We start from the raw sequence: 25226 nt of genomic DNA, 5'->3' as shown, positions 1-25226 counted from the left end.
ACTAAAAACACTGCTAATTTACATTATTGTGCTTCCAATTGGATTCCTCCATTTTTTTTTTCAAAAAAAACATATTGATTTTTTAACCGTAAATTTTTTATTTTTTACCTTAGAAAGTTTTGTAAAAAAGAATTTTGTAGAATTTCAGTCTCAAAAAGAGGTGACTTTGAAAGGGATAGTAAAGGTGGTTTTTGTATGTTATTACAAGTTTTAATTGTCAATAGCTCACTCAATTTTTGTCGCAGAAAAAATTGTTGCAAACCATGTTCTTGGGAAGTAAATAAGATACAAGTTCATATTTAAACATTTTTTCGTATTTGTGGTGCTAATCTTCCTCTTCTGAAGAAAAGGGCATTTTTTACCAAACTACAAAAATTCATTATTAGCTTTGAACTCCATTTTTTTTAATTAATCATTCTGAGCCGGTCAAACTTCTAGAACCTATTAATAATATACAAGTAAAAAGACCAAATAAGGTCAATGACTAATTTTAATTAGGGTGGTGATTAGGAGGTTGTTTCCGATCACTTTTTCTCCGAAAAAAATAGGGACTGACATTATTTTCATTATAAATCACGTAATTTCTGAGCTAGAGACTTTTTTTGTATTTCTAGAGATAGATATTTTTAAATACTTTAAATTAGTTTAAACAAGTTATCCTCGAAAAGTGTATAGTTTATCCGTCTTTTGACTACAATATTTAGCATTAGACGAAGAAAAGCTCATATATAATAAATAATAAATTATAACTCGATTATTATTGGTCTTAAATAAAATAAAACATAAGCCGTTTTGTTTATTTTTTTCAAAAGATACATTTTTGATAAATAAAAGTATTTTGATAAAACTAAAACTTTTTGAGCTATTAGAAAACTGAATAAAAACATCGACTTTTTCGTTATAAAACTAACACTTTCGATAACGAATAACTCGAAAACTATTAAATTTATCAAAAAAATCTATAGAACACTTTTTGCTTAGAATGAATATTTTACCAACTTTTGCGGTCAAAATATAATAAAAAATTTCCACCCCGGGATGGGGTGGCAACCAGCCCCAAGGTAAATTCGCCTTTCAGCATCATATAAATTATTTTGATCCTTGGACTATCCACTACTTATCCTAAAATTTTCAAGCAAATCTATCCATTCTGTAATAGTTGCGAGGTTTTGTCCTATTTTGGACTATAAATAAAATACTTAAAAGTAGTCGAAACATTCTAGAAAGAAACAAATTGTAGTAAATAAATCTAATCCAAAATTTAGTTAATATATCGATACGAAAATAATTATTATTAACCGATATTATTGTGACGTTACTAGACCCCGCGTCTAGATTCCCGCGTATTTTTGTAATTTCGCGTAAACGTAGACAAACTGTTTGTCTATACCCTATTCCACGAACATACGCCTGCTTTAGATTATCTCGACAACGAATATTTTACTGTGCAAAATAAGAAGAATGAAAGTAAATTGCAAATTACATTGTTGTTTATTGGAATAATTATTAGCGCCATTTACTTTCGTACTTCTTATGTTGCACAGTAAAATATTCGTTGTCGAAGTAATCTAAAACAGGCGTATATTCGGGGAATGGCCCATACCTAAGCGAGGATAATTATGTATTACCTGTTTAATTTCTGATGTAATAGCTATTTGTATAACAAGGGAGGACGGTGCTACTTTTCCTCCCGAGAATGAAGTTTACTGTAATCATTCAAGGGAGGAAAAGGCACTTTACTCCCAGGTTATATATATATGGTTTTTCTACCTTCTTCAAATAACAAGTCATTTTTTCATTTTTACTTTATTTATTTATGTAACTAACCAACAAAATTTATTAGAACGAAAACTAACAAGTAGGTAAAATATAACTGTCAACTATCAAATATAAGTCAAATTATTAATGTAAACATTGTTAAATCAAAATAACCATTTACTGTTTTTTTACCATTCTGCAAAAAACAGGGTGTTTTATAAATAAACGTTAAAATGTATAGATACTTACGTAATAGAAAATAGATATTGTACAGGGCGTCAATAAGTTATATTTCATGAATGAAATACCATAACGTCACTTTTACTTTTCCTCCCTAGGGAGGAAAAATACTTTCCTCCCTAGGGAGGAAAAGTACAACTTTGCTCCCTACAATCAGGTCCGGAAAAGTATACTTTCGGTAGAGGTAGGTGGAAAACATATTTTTTATATGTGTTTTTCTACGACCCTTTAATAATATGCTCATTACTCACGATTTTTGAATAGATAATAACACCCATTACTTTAACGAAATAACAGGGAAAGGGCATACATCCAAAAAATTTGAAATCAAGGGAGGATTACGACAAGGAAATCCACTATTAACCACTGCACTCAATCTGACATCGGAAGAAATAATCAGGAAAAGCAGATTAAACATGCAAGAAACCATATTTAAAAACGACCACCAATGCATAACATTTGCAGATGATCGACACTATAAGCAACAAGCAAGAAGGAACTACAAAAGGTAACAAAAAACATATTAAAAGATGCCAAACAATAAGGACGTAAAATAAATGAAGAAAGGAGTAGTAAGTATAGGTACGATACTGCGAGAGATCCAAAAAGAAAAAGAAAATAATATCATAATTACAAACAGATGGAGAAAAAGCATACCTACTCGTTCAAGAGTTAAAGAAACTAATTACCTGGGAACCAAAATAGATGAAAATGTTCATGAGGAAGAGGAGATAAAGGCAAGAATAGCTAAAGGTAATAAAAAGTGTGGGGCATTACGAACATTAATGAACTCCATTGAAAACAAAAATCAGAATTTTTAAGACTGTTATAAGACCTACAGTAACATACGTATGCGAAACATGGGCGCTGAAAAAGTCAGAAACAGACCTTTTAGGCAGATGGGAGAGAAATATGTAAAGAGCAATATCTGGAGGTCTCAAAATAGAAGGTTAATAGAGAAGAAGAACCAATAAAAGCACACATAACAGGATATTTGAGTCACATCGAAAGAGTGGGAAGTAAAGAATGATAAAAATGCTACTCTCACGAAGACCAATACAAAAGTGAAGGAAAAGCAGGTCAAGAAAAAGATGGAAGGATAGTGTGGACGAAGACCTGAAGAAAGGTAACATCGAGGGATGGAAATAACTAACATTGGACAGAAAGAGACGGAGGGAGGTGGTGAATGAGTGTATAAAAATACTGAAATGTAATTAAATCAAATTTATAAGACTAAAATAAAATGTAATCAGAAATGTAAATATTTTAACTCTATTCCTCCAAGGCCTGTTGAGATTAATAATAAACTAAAAATACCAAAGTTTCAATTCTCTAACATTTACCCTCAAGTTACTACTGTATGTAAAATAGGAAACAAAATGAGAAAAAAAGGTTGGAAGAAAAGAAAACAACATTATAACAACATTTAAGACAGACAATATATTGAGCTATCTATCTTATTTAGGATACAATAGTCCTTGGGCCCACATATAAAATTATTGTTTATGACCACACCGTTGAAACTTTTTGTACCTGTTATTTGATTGGAGTCGGACAAATTTGGAGCTTGACGCATTATGGCAGTGGAGCGCTTGTCTGTGAAGCTGTCACGAAGCTGTCAATTTTATTCAAGAAAAAAATGTATAACCACATTGGCCATTTTATTTTAATCAATGGTTTTTATCTAATAAACAGCGAAAAATTTTGTCGGACAAAAATATTTGGCCATATGACGCGTCGGACACGCTAAATATGTCAAATGTATGAATATAATAAATTTATTACCACGTGGCTAATTTTAACAAAATCTACCATAAAACCTTTTTACAATAATATGGTAACCTTTTTGGACATTTTTCACGGGGCATATGCGCAGTCGGATGTGCCGAAGTTGTCAATTTCGTGTATTTTTTTATTACAACCATTTTTCCGATAAAAATAGGAGGTTATAAGTAACTTTATTCTAAATAAAAAAATCTAAGTGTCCGACAAAAATATTGGGGAAAATCGACAGTCGGACATAAAATGTAATTTTTATTTGTAAACTATACTTTAAAACTATGCTGGGCTCGTGCATCCCTTATCTTCACAACCATTTTTCCGACAAAAGTAGCAGGTTACAAGTAATTATATTCTTAAACAAAAAATGTAATTTTCTGACAAAAATGTTGGGGCAAACGAAGAGAAAACTTCATTCTTTTAAATTATTGAGGTCCTTAAAAGGAAGCATTGCCAAAAAAAATTTAAAAAAGTTTTTCTCGGTTACTTTTTAATCAATTTAGCTAAAAATTGGTACACACACACTAAGTCCAACATTTAAAAAGGTGTGACGTAGAGTTAAACCCAAAATTTTCCAAAAAAAAATTCCTACAAGAGGAAAAACTTTGATGTGAAAATTTGTGTACATACTCCTTGAACAATCACAAACGTTCCTAAAAAAAATTCCGACAAAAGGGAAAATTTCAGAAATTTTTTAAAATTTTTTACCAATTATTTTTGTCCGACAAGTGATCCAATATGCATTACACATGTAAAAAAGCAGTTCAAAATAAAAATGACATCTGTGGTAATAAATAAAAAAATTCCAGGAAATTGACATCTTCGGCGCATCCGACTGCGCATATGCTACGTGAAAAGTGTCCGACAAGGTTACCACATTACTGTAAAACGGTTTTATGGTAGATTCTGTTAAAATTAGACAGATTTGACATATTTAGCGTTTCCAACGCGTCATATGGCTCAATATTTTTGTTCGACAAAATTTTTTTCGCCGTTTATTAGATATTGATTAAAATAATAAAATTTAAATAATAAATATTAAAATAATAAAAAATACTAAATATTGATTAAAATGATCATTGATTAAAATAAAATGACCAATGTGGTTATCAATTTTATTTTTCTTGCATAAAATTGACAACTTACTACCATAGTGCGCCAAGCTCCAAATTTGTCCGACTCCACCCAAACAACAAGTACAAAAAGTTTCAACGGTGTGGTCATAAATAATAATTTTATAGGTGGGCCGAAGGACTACAACCTAATAATTCATACGAAATTGTATTTATAAAATATTTTCTGAAAGCGAAAAATATTATTTCAATGAAAATTCAAGATTTTTATTAAATAAATAGACATTAAAAGCTACACAATACGCTGTGCAAACTCTTTAGAGAAATGTAATGAAATTTGTTTACTCGTTATTGAACAAGAAGTAGCTGAAAAGAAAATACCTATCTTGACAGCTAAGTAAACGAAAAGTAAAATATATGAGAAAAACATCATTTATAAATATGTTGAAAGGCTTTTATGAAATATGAAAATAAAATACACCCCGGTGCATAAAAGACAACCGACTTAGACGATATCTCCAGGAACAAAGTTGATATAGTCCCAAATTGTGCTTTTCCCCTGGGTGACTCACCCCACCCGCCACTTCTTGTGGGTGAATATTATTCTATAAAAATAATCCCATAATTCGATAGGGGGATAAATTCTAAGCAAAATTTATTTTATTAAGTTAATAAAATAGATTAATACTTTTAGAGTTACTAAAGATCAAAGATTTTAATTTTTAGTGAAAAAAAATGCTTTACAGTAATCCCTGCTAGAATTAATTTATTTTATCATAAGTAATTACCTCAAAAATTTTGACCAGTCTAGAATGCATATTTTGAAAAAAAAAATATAATTTAAAAAAATCTAAATTTTCCAAATTTTCGAAATTTTAGTTTTCTTTGATAATAATTCAAAAAATACTCGATATTTATATCTACGTAAAAAATTATACAAAACTAAATTTTAGGTTTTCCTTAATATAAAAAATAAAAAAATAATAATACTAATATATAAAATAAAAAAATATTTTACATCTTTTCCTACATTTCGTAAGATACAAAATAACAGACATGGAAACGTTTAAAGCCTAAATTTTAGAGCGGGAACCATGTTATTGGAGGAACCTTTTATAAAAAAAAACAAGGAACACAAAAGATTATATTTAATCCGTTTTTTTAGCACCTGAAATTACCCTTCAAACAGTTTTAAGACAAACCTGATGTCGGAAAATTAACGCAGTTATACTAAAAAAACTTTATCGTTTCTTTGGAAAAACTAAAAACTGTTGTATCATAAATTTTGAAAAGAAAATTGGTGCTTAAATTTTAATGGTATCAACTTCTTCCGGAGCTTATGTGATATATATTTCTGAGTATTTTAACTAGCATTATAGTCCAGAAAGCCACTGCGCATCCGCTAGGAAAAATATTCTAATTCGGATTTTTTGCACAATCTTACTCAAAAAGGACTCCTTTTAACAAATTTGCATGTTGCCAGGACCAAAAGGTGGTCAAAAAATTTTTAAACGTTTTTTTTTTGTTTTTATCCTAAAATTATTTTTTTTACATGGAAAAAAGTTTTTTAGGTTTTTTGGATCATTCCAAACAGAAAAGGTGTTTAGTGACTTTTCTCTAAAAATGATAGTTTTTGACATATAAGCGATTAAAAAGTGAAAAATTGCAAAATCGGCCATTTTTAACCCTCAAAAACTATGTGAAAAACTGAAAATTTGAATGTTGCCAAGGTAGGTAGATATTCTTTAAACATCGATTGATAAAATCCCGAAGAGTTTTTTGCAATACAACATTCAAAACTCATTTGTTTTTTAATTGCTAATCAAGTGTGCGCGACACTATTTTCCACCGGCAGTATGGTGCAAATGAAAGGAATAAATTCGTTATTTCGTAAACCGACAACTTTAAGAAAAAATCCCGAAACAGGTCGATTTTTATTTTTAAGTTATGTTATTGTGGCATATATGGTATACTAGTGACGTCATCCATCAGGACGTGATGACGTAATCGATGATTTTTTTAAATGAGAATAGGGGTCATGTGCTAGTTCATTTGAAAGGTTCTTCAATTCTCTATTCAGTAATATAAACATTTACATAATTATTTATACAGGGTGTCCAAAAAATTTTTATTAAATTAAATTATTTGACAAAAAAAGAAGTAGAAGGACACCCTGTATAAATAATTATGTAAATGTTTACATTACTAAATAGAGAATTGAAGAACCTTTCAAATGAGCTACCACACGACCCCTATCCTCATTTAAAAAAATCATCGATTACATCCTCACGCCCAGACGGATGACGTCACCAGTATACCATATATGCCACAATATCATAACTTAAAAATAAAAATTGACCTGTTTACGGATTTTTCCTTAAAGTCGCCAGTTTACGAAATAACGAATTTATTCCTTTCATTTGCACCATACTGTCGGTGGAAAATAGTGTCGCGCACGCTTGATTAGCAATTAAAAAACAAAGGAGTTTTGAAGATTGTATTGCAAAAAACTCTTCGGGATTTCATCAATCGATGTTTAAAGAATATATACCTACCTTGGCAACATTCAAATTTTCAGTTTTTCACATAGTTTTTGAGGGTTAAAAATGGCCGATTTCGCAATTTTTCAATTTTTAATCGCTTATATGTCAAAAACTATCAATTTTAGAGAAAAGTCACTAAAGACCTTTTCTGTTTCGAATGATCCAAAAAACCTAAAAAAACTTTTTTCCATGCAAAATAATAATTTTAGGAAAAAAACAAAAAAAAACGTTTAAAAAATTTTTGACCACCTTTTGGTCCTGGCAACATGAAAATTTGTTAAAAGGACTCCTTTTTGAGTAAGATTGTGCAAAAAATCCGAATTAGAATATTTTTCCTAGCGGATGCGCAGTGGCTTTCTGGACTATTAATTATTAAGTATAATATGTTATAAAATGCACCGTTTGCCGCTATTTGATCTTGAATACAGATCTAAGTATTCAAGAAAAAAATTTACATTCATTTATCTACAACTCACTTTGAACTAATATTAAAATATATTTCAAGTAAGACGTCGATTTGGTTTTTTATTATATTTAATTTTGGTAAAAACTTTTGTGTAGAAACTAGTTTTAACTTATTTATGAGAATTCACCTTGAAACATGCATGTTTTTTGTCACGAAAAATTAATATTTTTGATCTTTAATAACTCAAAAAGTATTGATTTATTGTGATAACTTTATAAAATAAATTTTGGTTAGAATTTGTTCCTCGGTCGATTTATGGGATTATTGTTAATATAATAATTTTCACCCCCTAATAGGGGTGACATGTACCCCAAGGCCTGTCGTAAAGGCCTTGGATAGTCTGTTTGTCCATTCACTCACGGTAAAATATTTCAAAACCTCTGAACTTTAAGGAACTTGGATTGATATGAAATTTGGCATATTAGCCCGATCAAAGAACAATCTGACCCCAAAAAAAATAAAGGAAGGATGAAAATTTGGGAATAGGTAGTTGAAATTGTCTATTATTATATAAGAAAAAATTTACAATTCTACATCCCCTCCATTTTTCAGGAATAGAGGGGAATGTCCCCTCTCGAAGGTGAAAAATATACATTCAAAATAAGTCCGGAATTGGATAAAATGACTAATTCTAAGCAACTTTTGTTCTATGGAGTTTTTTCCCTAAGTCAATACTTTTCGAGTTATTTGCAAGTGAATATGTTCATTTTTAACAGAAAAACATGTTTTTGGACGGTTTTTTAGAGATAAATCAAAAAGTAAGTATTTCAGCGAAAAAAATATTCTTAGCAAAAATATAGCTCATAAAAAACTGAAAAAAAAAATGATGTATGCTTGAGGTCTGTAGACCCAGTAGAAGCAGAGTTGTAGCTAATGGAAAGTAGGTTCTTCTTTGGATGATAACAAATTTAGTGAGTACCTATTTAATTTACCTACTTCATAATATTTAACATGTCACAGAACGTCAATAACCCTACTAAATCGTATTTAGCGGCGTTAGCCCAGAACTCGAATCTACTACCAAACAGAGATCAAGCCGTAGTTTTTACATCAATAGATGGTTTTAAAATACAAGACTATCTCCTACAGATTGGACCAATAGTGAACCCATATAATATAATATACTGTTCACGCATCTCTAACAATCGAGTATGCATATACTTGAGAGATAACAACATTGTCGACGATTTTCTAAAAAATTATGGAAGTATCACAATTAATAACACTCGTATAGTTGCTCGAAGATTAATTACCCCATCAGATAGATTGCTAATATCTAATGCAAGCCCCACAATTTCTAATGAAGAAATCACAGGATGTTTACAAAATCTAGGCTTAACATTATTATCGCCAATGATACAACTGAGAATTGGAGCTACTGACCCAGCTTACAGCCATATACTTAGTTTTAGAAGACAAATTTACATCTCGCCTCCAGAAAATGCATCTTTACCGGAATACATTGATATAGAACAAGATGGAATAGTAAATAGGTTATATTTAACACTAGACAGCCACAACTGTTTCAAATGCAAGCAGGCAGGACACAATGCTTTACAATGCACTGCCTCATTTCCACCACCTATGAGTATAATACCTACAGGAAGCAATATTCAATCAGACAACATAACTCAGGCCCAGAATTCAGCACTTTCTATTTCTGACACCACTACCGCTTCTTCTTCCAATAATACACAACCCATCAAAGACCACAGTTCACTAATAAAACAAAACGTACCCCTAGATATGTCTAAGCTATCTACGCCACAAAATCCAGAACTATCAAACTCACCCCTCTCTCAATCTTTCAATACCCCTATGAATCTTGAGATAAACAAAAATATTTTGGTGGACAATACAAAGTCCTATCATCCCTCAACACATAATAACTCACAAAAACGTACCGCTTCTGCTGTTTCTTCTCCTACTTCTGAGGATGTCCAATTCGCAAATCCAACTCTAACACAAAATAAGAAAAAGACCAAAATAGAAAAAAACCTGAACAAAACATAAAGTTTTCAGACAATACTAAAACATATATAGATAATCACTCGCCTCCTTTTTGCCTCAGTAGTCAGCAAGTTGAAAGTCTACTAGAAAATTGCTACGGCTGTTCTGATGTAGTAACGGTGGCGAAGGATTATAACTCTGACATCGTAGCTATTATCACTATGTTGGATGAAATTCACCCACATTTAGAAGACAGAACAACAAAATATCGATGCACTAAATTGAGGAAAAAATTAGCTCTACAAATTAATTTACAAATTAATTTAACGAATTTGGATTCTGAAAGTGATTCATCCAGTTTTTAATTTTTGTGCTCATTAATAAAATATAATCATTTATGTATAACAAAATTTTACAGTGGAATTTAAATAGCTTCAAAACTCGTTTACCTATGTTACAGTTGTTAATCAATCAATACACACCACAAATTATTTGTCTTCAAGAAACTAATTTTAAAGATTCCACCTGCATGAATCTAAAATCTTTTAATTCATATTTTAAAAATAGGGATAATGCTGGTCACGCTTTGGTCACGCTTCAGGTGGCGTTGCCATTTATGTAAAAGAACAAATAATATCCAAAGAAATTCCTCTAAGCACAAATCTGTAAGCTGTAGCTGTACAAATTGGTACAACACAAAAAGTTAACATATGTAATATATATATACCTCCAAATTATAACCTAGAACAACAACATCTTGTAAACCTAATAAATCAGGTACCTAATCCAAAATTTATACTGGGAGATCTAAATGGACATAACACTAACTGGGGTTCCTTTAAAACTACATCTAACGGAAAGAAGATTGAAAATATAGTGAACACGTTAAATCTTGCAATACTAAACGATGGTAGTAGCACCCACTTAAACTTATCGACAGGGACATTTTCTTCTATAGATATCTCACTTTGTACACCCACTCTTCAAATAAATCACAATTGGTACGTAGAAAAAGACTTATATGGGAGTGATCACTACCCGATTTTAATAGAAAAACACTTGATTAAATCTACGCCAGTTAAGCCTGATCCGAGATGGAGGTTAGACAAAGCTGACTGGGGCCTTTTTCAAGAAATTATCCGTAGTGAATCTTCAATGATTTGTTTAGATAATACAATAGACGAAATAATTCTACAATTCAATAAAATCATAACCGAAGCAGCTATAAAAGCAATAGGAAAAACAAAGTTCATTGAAAGGGATAAAGTTACTCCCTGGTGGAATGAGGAATGTAAAGAAGCTATTAAACTAAGTAAAAAAGCTCTTCAAAAGTACAAAAGACACAAAAATCTAGAAAATTTAATCGAACTGAAAAGGAGTAGGGCTAGAACCAAACTGGTTACCACAAGATCTAAAAGACAATCCTGGATAAAATATGTAGAAACGATAAATAATTACACACCTGTATCAAAAGTTTGGAGGAAAATAAAGAAGATAACAGGCTCGAGTTCATATCAAGGAATAGATTCATTAGAATTAGACAATAAATCATCTACAACAGACCATGCAGAAATCGTAGAAAAAATAGCCGAAACATTCCAGTTAACATCCTCAAATTCTATTTATGATAAAGATTTCCTAACATATAAAGAACAAAAAGAAAATATTCCCATCAACATAGTAAACAATAATGAACCTATAAATGTACTTATCACAATCAGAGAAATAAGAGAGATGCTAGATTCTTTAAAGGACACATCTCCAGGTCCGGATGACATTCCAGCTTCTTTTCTGAAACACCTACCTGAAGAAGCTTTAGAAATTTTATTAAAAATATACAATCGTATATGGACTAAACATGAATTTCCCAGATTATGGAAATCCTCTATAACTATTCCCATTTTAAAACCTAATAAACCACGAAACAAAGCAGATTCTTATCGTCCTCTCTCTCTAACTTGTGTCATGTGTAAGCTTTTAGAAAAAATTATAAATAAACGTTTATTGTGGTGTCTGGAAGAAAACAACCATCTGATTAATGAACAATCTGGATTTCGTCCTTTAAAATCGGCCACAGACAACTTAGTAGATCTAGAAACGCATATTAATAACGCCTTCTGTAACAACCAGAAATGTATTGCAATTTATTTTGATTTGCATAAAGCATTTGATATGGCCTGGAATCACAAAATAATATCATCACTAAAATCATGGGGTTATCAAGGAAATATACTCGCTTTTGTTAAAAATTTTCTCCTAAATAGAAATTTCAAGCTAAAAGTAAACGGTCTTCTATCTAATGTGAAATATCAAGAAAATGGCACACCTCAGGGATCAGTGATCAGTCCGACGCTTTTTCTTGTAGCTATTAATGATATAATCAAATCAGTGAATAAACCCATTCAAGCCAGATTATATGCTGATGATCTCATAATATTCTTAAAGGGAAACAATATACAGAGTATGGCCAAATTACTACAAGATCAACTCGATAACTTTATATGTTGGTCTAAAAAGAGTGGTTTTCAATTTGCTTCATCCAAAACTCGCTGTATCCTATTTTCAAAGAGACCAAAGCAGATAAAGGAGATACCTACTTTAAAATTTGGAGGTCAGAGACTCGAATATGTAGAAACAATTAAATATCTAGGTCTAATATTTGATCAAGCTTTAACCTGGAAAGAACATATTAAATATATTTCAGCAGCATGTCAAAAAACTAAACCTCTTGAAATGTCTTTCTGGTACAAACTGGGGAGCGGACGGTAGGACTATACTCACATTATATAAAAATCTGATCCGTTCCAAGATTGATTATGGATGCCAAGCTTACTCATCTGCTTCAAAAACAACTCTAAAAGTTTTAGATATCGTACAAAACAACGCTCTTAGAATAATATGTGGTGCATTTAGAACAACTCCTATTATAAGTCTTCAGGCCGAACTCGGCGAACTACCTTTAGATTTAAGAAGACAGGAATTAATACTCTCATATACAGTGAAGCGGTACTCTTCACAATGTCACCAAACTATTTGCTCTTCAAGTACTCAGCATACAAAAACGCACATTCCCTTTCAAGAAAAATGCAAACGAATCATAAATGAACTACACCTTAAAGTTCCTAAAATCTATCCTAGCAAAATACCAACTCCCCCTCCTTGGCTAATATCTTCTCCTCATTTAATAATGGATCTAGCGCTAGAAAATAAGAAAGAAACCAATCATCATATAATTATTTCTAAATATCAAACCTTAATTTCTCAATTTTCCTCATTCGAACAGTTATTCACTGATGGATCAAAGACTAAATATTGTGTAGCATCTGCCTTTGTAACACATAATGAAATAAAGAAATATAAACTAGAGGGGACTAACACTATTTTAACAGGAGAACTCTTTGCGATATATAAAGCCCTAAGTCATGTTAGGAAAAGTTCTCAAATTAACTTTCTCATAATTACGGACTCTATAAATTCTTTAGAAATCATCTCTAAAATCTATTCTCCCCACCCTGTGGCCAAACTCATAAGACAAGAATTGCACAATCTAAATCACAAAAATGTTGCTTTCCTGTGGGTTCCACCTCATATTGGAATCGCTGGAAATGAACTGGCAGATAAACATGCTCGAGAAGCCTTAGAGGACGCAACTATAGAGATATATCCAACAACTCCAGCGTCAGATCTCAAATCATATTTCCACAGCAAAATAGTTGATATATGGAATAGCAGATGGCATGAAAACCAGAAGCAGTTATTTGAGATAAAACCAACATTTCAACGATGGTCTGATAATTCCACAAACCGATTTTCCCAAGTGATCATCTCGCGATTGCGGCTTGGTCATAGCCGCCTCACGCATGGTCATCTGATGACACGAGATCCTCAACCGGAGTGTTATGCTTGTGAGACCCCTCTGACAATAAAACACCTTCTAGTGGAGTGCCCGTTATACAGTGCGGAAAGAGTTCAATTCGGAATCCCGGACGATTTGAAAATACTATTCTCAAAGTGCGGTTCCAAAGTGATCCTTCAATACTTAAAAGCAATAAACTGTTTATATAAAATTTAATTGTTGTAATATTCTATAGTTATTATTATTGTTAACAAAACTATCATTTTCGCTAATAGCCGTACAGGCTGATGCGAGTTTGTAAATAAAAAAAAAAATCCTGAATTATATCACGTTCGGAAAAGCGACACCTGATTTCATAGCTCGGCAACATTTTTCGCACTTTTAATTACATTGGCCAATCATAAATATATTGGTCCTGGTTACTGGACAATTGTCAAGGACATAGCCTAAAAAAATTATAACAAGAAAAAGTAATATTAAGGGTGTGTTACTAAAAGGAAAACAATTGTATGTAGTAAATAAAATTAATTATTTAAATGCACTACTACACGCAAAATACAATTAACTAAATTTACTTTTATATAATAATTGCATAGGTAACATATTAATATTGTGGAGCAAAATATAATTTTTCTTCTTTATTGACAGTATATATGAAATATACGTCAAGTTAACAATTTCAATAGCAGCTATGTACGCCGTTGCTCCCGCTTGGCGGCGTGAGTATTAGGTCTGGATCCCGCGTATGAAAAAAAAGTTGATTAATAGCAAGCTGAAAATTTGTTAATAGCTTAAGGGTGTCTAGTCGGACAAACTTTGATATATGGGAACACTGGAACAGGGGAAGTTTTAATTGTGGAACAGGTTAAAAATTTGGAACGGTCAGACCACGAAAACGGCACATGTATTTTGTCCGATAGAACAGACTTAAACTCTCCGAACAGATATTAAACTCTCATGCAAAAATCACACTGCTATTTATCACCAAATGGGTGTTTTAATGAGTGGAACATGTAGAATATGTCAAATGACAGGAATTATGACAGGTGATAAATATCAGTCTGATTTTTGCATGAGAGTTTAATCCCTGTTCGGAGAGTTTAAGTCTGTTCTGTCGGACAAAATAAATGTGCCGTTTTCGTGTTTTGACCATTCCAAATTTTTAACCTGTTCCACAATTAAAACTGCCCCTGTTCCAGTGTTCCCGTATATCAAAGTTTATCCGACTAGACACCCTTAAGCTATTAACAAATTTTCAGGTTGCTATTAATCAACTTTTTTTTCATACGCGGGATCCAGACCTATATACTTGGGGTCCACGTTTTGACAATTTGTGAAGTTTGTACATGGTGTTTTTGTTTACGATTTAATAAATAATAAATTATGGCAGAAAAATACGGACCTTGGACTGTTTGTACGTTGAAAAACGAATTGAGGAGAAGGAATGCGAGAGTTACTGGAAAAAAAGAAGCCCTTTAACAGCCTCCACTGTGTATATAGCCATCTATTTCCTAACTGCCCTGTCCCAGTTTCTAAGTCTCTTGTTGCCACAAGATCAAATTTATATTTTCTGGCTTCTTTTACTAAGTAGATGCTTCAGTTTTTCTTCCTGGAATGATCCTTTTATATTCCACGTCGCTATTTTAACTAATTCTTCTTTATTGTCATTATCTCGTTTTATTATTTTTCGATTCTTGTTTCCGTTTCTTTTTGCCGAATCATCTTTGTTGGGTCTCCTAATACTGCATTCAATTCTAGTTTTTTGCAATGTCTTTCTCTATTCTTTCCAGCTGCTCCTTTTCTTTATTCCATTTCCATAATTCATTGTTTATTGTCATTTTTTGGTATCCTGTTGTTGTGCCTTTGATTTTCTCTTCCTTAGTAATTCTTCTTATTTTGGTCATTATTTCCCTTTCGGTCCTTCGTCAGATCATCATTTTTGTATACTCTTTCTCTCAGTTGCTTGAGTTTCATCTTATTTTGCATTACTTTGGTCTTTTCTGTCTTGCTATCCATCTTTACCAAATATATTTTTTCTCCCAGTTTTCTTGCTTCATTAACTTTTACTTTTACTCGCATTTCCTTTTCTGTCAATTTTTCTACCTCATTCCCTAGCAAGAGTGGTTGCTCGGTGTCAATCTGCAGTCATTGAGTCACAATATTTTTCCTCCTCTCCTCTCTTTCTAATTTTTGTACTCTTTCGTTGGAGATATTTGATTAATTTCGTAGTTGATCGTGAAGCGCCTTTTCATTAATAAGTTTCAGTTCTTCCATTTTCTTTCGATATTCTTTTTGCTAGAATGCGAGAGTTACTGAAAAAGGGAAGCCCCTATCGAAGGGTAAGCTGTATTAATCATCGTCTTAATATTTTATTTCTATAGCTCAGACCAAAATAAAAATATTTATGTTGATCTGAGTTTTATAGTGAAGTATTCGATTTTTTACAGTCGAATCTAGGGGCAATACGCAATCTGTTTCAACAAAATGTTTATTGCAGATACGTGTATTTATTGTCGGCAGATATTTAACCCGTGTTGTGCTGCCCCCCCCCCACTTGTAAAAATTAAAAAACAAATAGCCCTGATTTATGAGCTATTTATGAGCTTTCATATTCCGCAAACTAAAAATTTTGAGCTCGTTCCACTGAGCAGGAATTTAATACTTTAGTGGGGGGGCTGACTCAGCCACCCCACTACTTAAAAATAGGAATGTTGAATCGGTTTTTGCGGCAGAATTACGAGCTATTTATGAGCTCTTGAAATTATATACACACACCGGCAAAATTAGCCGAACACGTTAAAAATGAGACATGTTTGATGTCTCGTATTTCATAAACCAGTGGTCCGATTTGAGTGATTCTTTCAGTATGTTATAGCCTTATTATTTAAGAATATCGTTGTAATAATATTGTTACTAGACAGGTAAATACCATTTTATACTGGGTGTACCAATCATACTGTGTTTTTTTCGTAAAGTTTGGAACACCCTGTGGAATATTCTAGCATATGTAAAATATTAGAATTAATACTCGACTGTAGACTTAGGCCTGCTTATCATTTTCCTTTTCGATTCATTTACTTATGTGAGATAATAAAAAAGTTATGTACGTTAACAGCTATCCATGTTTTTCATCAATAAATCCTCATAGTAGGGGAGGAAAGTATACTAAATTTGCAGTTACTCGAGCGTTATGGGGATCTATTGGATTGTGAAGAGTATGTGCTAAAATCAGAAAAAGGTTAAGTTAAGTTTTCCATAAAGTGGGGGACTTTAGGGGGAGAAAATTGAGAAATTAAGGTTTGATATTTAGAAATAATTATATGATGATTGGTTTCTTTCTTATTTTCTAGCGCTAGATCCATTATTAAATGAGGAGAAGATATTAGCCAAGGAGGGGGAGTTGGTATTTTGCTAGGATAGATTTTAGGAACTTTAAGGTGTAGTTCATTTATGATTCGTTTGCATTTTTCTTGAAAGGGAATGTGCGTTTTTGTATGCTGAGTACTTGAAGAGCAAATAGTTTGGTGACATTGTGAAGAGTACCGCTTCACTGCATATGAGAGAATTAATTCCTGTCTTCTTAAATCTAAAGGTAGTTCGCCGAGTTCGGCCTGAAGACTTATAATAGGAGTTGTTCTAAATGCACCACATATTATTCTAAGAGCGTTGTTTTGTACGATATCTAAAACTTTTAGAGTTGTTTTTGAAGCAGATGAGTAAGCTTGGCATCCATAATCAATCTTGGAACGGATCAGATTTTTATATAATGTGAGTAGAGTCCTACCGTCCGCTCCCCAGTTTGTACCAGAAAGACATTTCAAGAGGTTTAGTCTTTTTTGACATGCTGCTGAAATATATTTAATATGTTCTTTCCAGGTTAAAGCTTGATCAAATATTAGACCTAGATATTTAATTGTTTCTACATATTCGAGTCTCTGACCTCCAAATTTTAAAGTAGGTATCTCCTTTATCTGCTTTGGTCTCTTTGAAAATAGGATACAGCGAGTTTTGGATGAAGCAAATTGAAAACCACTCTTTTTAGACCAACATATAAAGTTATCGAGTTGATCTTGTAGTAATTTGGCCATACTCTGTATATTGTTTCCCTTTAAGAATATTATGAGATCATCAGCATATAATCTGGCTTGAATGGGTTTATTCATTGATTTGATTATATCATTAATAGCTACAAGAAAAAGCGTCGGACTGATCACTGATCCCTGAGGTGTGCCATTTTCTTGATATTTCACATTAGATAGAAGACCGTTTACTTTTAGCTTGAAATTTCTATTTAGGAGAAAATTTTTAACAAAAGCGAGTATATTTCCTTGATAACCCCATGATTTTAGTGATGATATTATTTTGTGATTCCAGGCCATATCAAATGCTTTATGCAAATCAAAATAAATTGCAATACATTTCTGGTTGTTACAGAAGGCGTTATTAATATGCGTTTCTAGATCTACTAAGTTGTCTGTGGCCGATTTTAAAGGACGAAATCCAGATTGTTCATTAATCAGATGGTTGTTTTCTTCCAGACACCACAATAAACGTTTATTTATAATTTTTTCTAAAAGCTTACACATGACACAAGTTAGAGAGAGAGGACGATAAGAATCTGCTTTGTTTCGTGGTTTATTAGGTTTTAAAATGGGAATAGTTATAGAGGATTTCCATAATCTGGGAAATTCATGTTTAGTCCATATACGATTGTATATTTTTAATAAAATTTCTAAAGCTTCTTCAGGTAGGTGTTTCAGAAAAGAAGCTGGAATGTCATCCGGACCTGGAGATGTGTCCTTTAAAGAATCTAGCATCTCTCTTATTTCTCTGATTGTGATAAGTACATTTATAGGTTCATTATTGTTTACTATGTTGATGGGAATACTTTCTTTTTGTTCTTTATATGTTAGGAAATCTTTATCATAAATAGAATTTGAGGATGTTAACTGGAATGTTTCGGCTATTTTTTCTACGATTTCTGCATGGTCTGTTGTAGATGATTTATTGTCTAATTCTAATGAATCTGTTCCTTGATATGAACTCGAGCCTGTTATCTTCTTTATTTTCCTCCAAACTTTTGATACAGGTGTGTAATTATTTATCGTTTCTACATATTTTATCCAGGATTGTCTTTTAGATCTTGTGGTAACCAGTTTGGTTCTAGCCCTACTCCTTTTCAGTTCGATTAAATTTTCTAGATTTTTGTGTCTTTTGTACTTTTGAAGAGCTTTTTTACTTAGTTTAATAGCTTCTTTACATTCTTCATTCCACCAGGGAGTAACTTTATCCCTTTCAATGAACTTTGTTTTTCCTATTGCTTTTATAGCTGCTTCGGTTATGATTTTATTGAATTGTAGAATTATTTCGTCTATTGTATTATCTAAACAAATCATTGAAGATTCACTACGGATAATTTCTTGAAAAAGGCCCCAGTCAGCTTTGTCTAACCTCCATCTCGGATCAGGCTTAACTGGCGTAGATTTAATCAAGTGTTTTTCTATTAAAATCGGGTAGTGATCACTCCCATATAAGTCTTTTTCTACGTACCAATTGTGATTTATTTGAAGAGTGGGTGTACAAAGTGAGATATCTATAGAAGAAAATGTCCCTGTCGATAAGTTTAAGTGGGTGCTACTACCATCGTTTAGTATTGCAAGATTTAACGTGTTCACTATATTTTCAATCTTCTTTCCGTTAGATGTAGTTTTAAAGGAACCCCAGTTAGTGTTATGTCCATTTAGATCTCCCAGTATAAATTTTGGATTAGGTACCTGATTTATTAGGTTTACAAGATGTTGTTGTTCTAGGTTATAATTTGGAGGTATATATATATATTACATATGTTAACTTTTTGTGTTGTACCAATTTGTACAGCTACAGCTTACAGATTTGTGCTTAGAGGAATTTCTTTGGATATTATTTGTTCTTTTACATAAATGGCAACGCCACCTGAAGCGTGACCAGCATTATCCCTATTTTTAAAATATGAATTAAAAGATTTTAGATTCATGCAGGTGGAATCTTTAAAATTAGTTTCTTGAAGACAAATAATTTGTGGTGTGTATTGATTGATTAACAACTGTGACATAGGTAAACGAGTTTTAAAGCTATTTAAATTCCACTGTAAAATTTTGTTATACATAAATGATTATATTTTATTAATGAGCACAAAAATTAAAAACTGGATGAATCACTTTCAGAATCCAAATTCGTTAAATTAATTTGTAAATTAATTTGTAGAGCTAATTTTTTCCTCAATTTAGTGCATCGATATTTTGTTGTTCTGTCTTCTAAATGTGGGTGAATTTCATCCAACATAGTGATAATAGCTGCGATGTCAGAGTTATAATCCTTCGCCACCGTTACTACATCAGAACAGCCGTAGCAATTTTCTAGTAGACTTTCAACTTGCTGACTACTGAGGCAAAAAGGAGGCGAGTGATTATCTATATATGTTTTAGTATTGTCTGAAAACTTTATGTTTTGTTCAGGTTTTTTTCTATTTTGGTCTTTTTCTTATTTTGTGTTAGAGTTGGATTTGCGAATTGGACATCCTCAGAAGTAGGAGAAGAAACAGCAGAAGCGGTACGTTTTTGTGAGTTATTATGTGTTGAGGGATGATCGGACTTTGTATTGTCCACCAAAATATTTTTGTTTATCTCAAGATTCATAGGGGTATTGAAAGATTGAGAGAGGGGTGAGTTTGATAGTTCTGGATTTTGTGGCGTAGATAGCTTAGACATATCTAGGGGTACGTTTTGTTTTATTAGTGAACTGTGGTCTTTGATGGGTTGTGTATTATTGGAAGAAGAAGCGGTAGTGGTGTCAGAAATAGAAAGTGCTGAATTCTGGGCCTGAGTTATGTTGTCTGATTGAATATTGCTTCCTGTAGGTATTATACTCATAGGTGGTGGAAATGAGGCAGTGCATTGTAAAGCATTGTGTCCTGCCTGCTTGCATTTGAAACAGTTGTGGCTGTCTAGTGTTAAATATAACCTATTTACTATTCCATCTTGTTCTATATCAATGTATTCCGGTAAAGATGCATTTTCTGGAGGCGAGATGTAAATTTGTCTTCTAAAACTAAGTATATGGCTGTAAGCTGGGTCAGTAGCTCCAATTCTCAGTTGTATGATTGGCGATAATAATGTTAAGCCTAGATTTTGTAAACATCCTGTGATTTCTTCATTAGAAATTGTGGGGCTTGCATTAGATATTAGCAATCTATCTGATGGGGTAATTAATCTTCGAGCAACTATACGAGTGTTATTAATTGTGATACTTCCATAATTTTTTAGAAAATCGTCGACAATGTTTTTATCTCTCAAGTATATGCATACTCGATTGTTAGAGATGCGTGAACAGTATATTATATTATATGGGTTCACTATTGGTCCAATCTGTAGGAGATAGTCTTGTATTTTAAAACCATCTATTGATGTAAAAACTACGGCTTGATCTCTGTTTGGTAGTAGATTCGAGTTCTGGGCTAACGCCGCTAAATACGATTTAGTAGGGTTATTGACGTTCTGTGACATGTTAAATATTATGAAGTAGGTAAATTAAATAGGTACTCACTAAATTTGTTATCATCCAATGATAACAAAATCTATCATCACCCAATGATTAATATATGTGTTGTTTTGCACTTCACTAACAAAAACTTGTGAAATTAAAAAGCAATTATAAACTAATGGTTATCTACGATAACGACTTTACTGTCCGAACGTTCGAACGAGACTCATCAGGAATTTTTGAAACCTATCAGGTGCTGTAAAGAACGATGCCAGGAATAACTTCTATTAAAATGTGACCAAAAATATTGTGACCTTTTTTTTATTGCGGTTTTCATTTGTTAAATTTGCAATTTTTAAAGATTTTTAATTTTGCAGCTTAGGATATTGATTTTAGAGAAAAACTTTTTAACCCGGCACCTGCCACGTGGGGTGATACCAGCACCCCATAACACATTTTCATCAAATATTTGGTATTTCAAATTTGTTAACCGTCCTGTGCGTCATAGTAGCTTTCAATAATATTATATAGCATAGATCTGTTTTTGTTTGAAGTGGTTATTTAGTGTCATTCTGAAATTGTAGCTCTAAATTCGAATTGGAGTGTCATCATCTGGCAGTAAAATTTTTTTATGTTTTTGATAAACAGGTCAGATTTACATTTTTTTATTGTAATAACTGATCTAAATTATTAATATATCCTCTATACTCAATAAATTTTAATTTTCTTAGATATTTTACATCACTTCATTTATTATGGGTTGGTACTTGCTAATTTGCTTATAACACCTTTTTAATTTTATTTTTTAACTTTTATAATATATTAGTAGCTAATAAGTTAATAAAACATGTTTTTTTTTATATTCTTGTGTAACTCAACACATTATTTTGTTTATAAACAAGTAGATCGCAGAAAATTTTTAAGGGGTGCTGTGAGCACCCCACGTGGCAGTTGATGCCTTGCAAAGCCACGTGGCAGGTGCCGGGTTAATAGAAAGTTGTAGAAAATTAAAAAGCCTACAATTTGAGCTACGGTAAGTTTAATTTCGTTTATTGGTTATTGCCAAACAGCCTGCGAAAAGTTCAAAATGACCGTTTTTTACAATTGCGTTATTTATGGTACAAATATATTTTTTAAAGCTTTAAAATGAAGGTCTTTCAATTCCAAACATAAAAAAAATTGTAAGGCCGGATTAACGAATTTGTTGCTTAGATATTATAAATTGTTTATCCCAGGAGGTCAAATGTCGAAGGCTATAACTTTTTGAAACAAAAAATTGTAGAGAGTTGGTGAAACATCCATTCTCCTTCTGAAGAGTTATGTTTTGATATTCTGATGTAAATAAATGCGTAAAGCATTTTTAAACCTCTAATTTTTGGGTTTGAAAATAAGGGGGCAAATTTCGTTATAAACATTTAGAGCTGAAGCGGCCCTGTACATCCTATGAGTGTTTAACTTACAGATTATTGTTGCTGAAGACGAAACGAAGATTTATAAAAAAAATAAAAAAATTTTTCAACCAACTGAAGTCCAGATAATTGTTTACTTTTTCTTAAATCGTAGTGCCTTTATTTATAACAATTAAGAAATCATTTTACAGTCATCGACTAAAGAAAGACTTATATTATCTTAAAATAAAAGTTATTATAAAATATAGTATACATTTAATTATTAAAAATTACTTTTAAAATCGGTGCTTTTGCGGGCGGCCGAATTTTGCAATCTTGCTTCAAATCCGCGCGCTCGGAAAATTTTTACGTAACTTGTATTAAATTTTGGCCGACATTGTATTTGTTTTTCTTGATAAACTTTTATATGTGAAATCTCATTTCTGAAGAAATAATATTACAAAAATGATACATGTATATGAAATATATAACTATATTTTTAGTTTTTTCATTGTTATATAAATATAATAATAATAATGTTACTTCGTATTATACAATATAAAACTTTTTCTTCTTGTAGTGACTATCCGTTTTGGATGTTGGCGACCATCATGGCAATTTGGCAAGCCCCATTTGGAAACTGAGAACCAGAAAGGCGAAGGATTACCTTGCTAGAAAATTTACGTACGTCGTTCAACACAACAACTACAAATCTTTTTATAGCAGCAGTACCGATTTAGTGTGCAAGTACAGATTTACATGATGGTCGCCAACATCCAAAACGGATAGTCACTACAAGAAGAAAAAGTTTTATATTGTATAATAAGAAGTAACATTACTATTATTATATTTATATAACAATGAAAAAATTAAAAATATAGTTATATATTTCATATATATGTATCATTTTCGTAATATTATTTCATCAGAAATGAGATTTCACATATAAGGGTTTATCAAGAAAAACAAATACAGTGGTAAATAGACTGTATATTTTTTTTATTAGAAAAAGAAGTCGCATCCACCAAAAGGTTATTAGCGACGGAACCAAATATAAATAACAAAAGTAAACAACTACAGATTGTACAAAATATTTATGGATCTTAGATAATTAACCATATTGTCATAGGAACAGTTTTGACCTAGAGCCTCTGGTAGAGCGTTTGGAATATTGTTGCGCTGTCTTTCTTGGTCATATTTACTACAACTTGTTAAAAAGTCTTTGACTGTTAATCGAACGTTACACTGATCACATATAGGTAGATTTTTCTTTGTTGAAAGGTAAGAGTGCGTTAACCTGGTGTGTACTAGACGTAAACGCGCAACCACAATTTGTTCTCGTCTATTCCGCGACGGTGGAATCCACTGAGACACATTATTTTTGATTTTATTTAGCTTAGAATTATTTTGAGACCACTCATTTCGCCACAAACACAACACTTTGTTTTTAAAATAAGCTTTTAAGTCACTGGAAACACACTTGCCTATCGGCTCCGAAAAATCACTTAAAATTGCCTCTCGTGCAGTCCTGTCAGCTTCTTTATTTCCTGTTATTCCGACGTGTGAGGGAACCCATAAAAATTAGACGCTTCTTCCATGTCCATGAGCTTAGGACAGCTGGTATTTTAGCAACTTTTCAAAAGGATGTTTCGGAAAAATGTGTTTTAATGTGTTTAGAGAGCTAAGAGAATCTGTTATGATCAGGGCTTTTGTGAGTGTAAGCTCGTTAAGAAGTTTTACAGCACGGTATATGGCGTAGAGTTTAGCTGAATATGTGTTACATGCTGGAGTTAAACGGAGAAGAAGATTGTTTTCTGAAAAAACGATTGCTATTGCTACACCATCGCTTGCACGACTTGCATCTGTACGGTCTTTGCGGAAGCAAGTGAAATATTTTGAATTATACAACTGATTGGTCTTTGAGTTTGTCTCCTGTAGACAGATAATATCTGGAGAATATTCAGATAAAAGAAGCTGTAGCATAGGGAGACGATGGAAGAATTCATCAATGTTCCATTGAGGTATCGATTTGAATATTGTTAACAGATTCGGAGTTAGATGATACTGAACAATTGTCTACAGAAGAGTCACTGTCTAAGTCAGAAATCTCTTTCCATAAATAGTTGTGTAGTTTCTTTTGAAGCTTTGTATACTTGGTTTTTGTAGATCTATCATTTGCATATTGGTAGCTGCTTTGTAAAAGATGAAGTAAACCAGCCATATCAGTTGTAAATTCTTTAACGACGCTAATAGTGTCGGGGGAGCCTTGGACATTATCAATCAGTAAGGACAATTGGTGGTAATTTAAAACGAATGGTGGGGTATGATTATCAATAAAATTTTCAAGAGTTTCCCGTGTACGTGGGACTTTAGATGAGCGCGGTTTTTTTGGTTTAGAGGATTTGGGTTTTGCAAACAGATTTTGTGATGAAATTGCTGAGTCTGAAGGAGGCGTATCAACCTCACCAATACTGCGTTTCATGGAAGAACTTGCGATTTCGCAAGTGCTATTAGAGTTTTCACTTAGATGTTGTGGCTTTATTACATTTGGAAGTACTGGAGCAGACTCATTGGTAGTGACAGAAGTCGAGCTTGAAGTTTTGTTTGTAAGATTGGTTGAAATGGTTGTTTCAGAAAATTGTGGTGATGTATCAG

At 32.2% G+C, this 25226-nt stretch overlaps 1 protein-coding gene across 1 annotated transcript in view; it reads right to left on the bottom strand.

Annotated features, from left to right (window-relative positions):
* The window catches only part of LOC114334288 (dynein axonemal heavy chain 1-like), a 947682-nt gene that overhangs the window by 119606 nt on the left and 802850 nt on the right, over positions 1–25226 (bottom strand). The gene's annotated exons all lie outside the window — the stretch shown is intronic.

Source organism: Diabrotica virgifera, chromosome 9 (assembly GCF_917563875.1).
Source record: "Diabrotica virgifera virgifera chromosome 9, PGI_DIABVI_V3a".
Classification (NCBI taxonomy): domain Eukaryota; kingdom Metazoa; phylum Arthropoda; class Insecta; order Coleoptera; family Chrysomelidae; genus Diabrotica; species Diabrotica virgifera.
The sequence above is the reverse complement of the archived record's forward strand: the minus strand, read 5'-3'. Positions and strand labels throughout refer to the sequence as shown.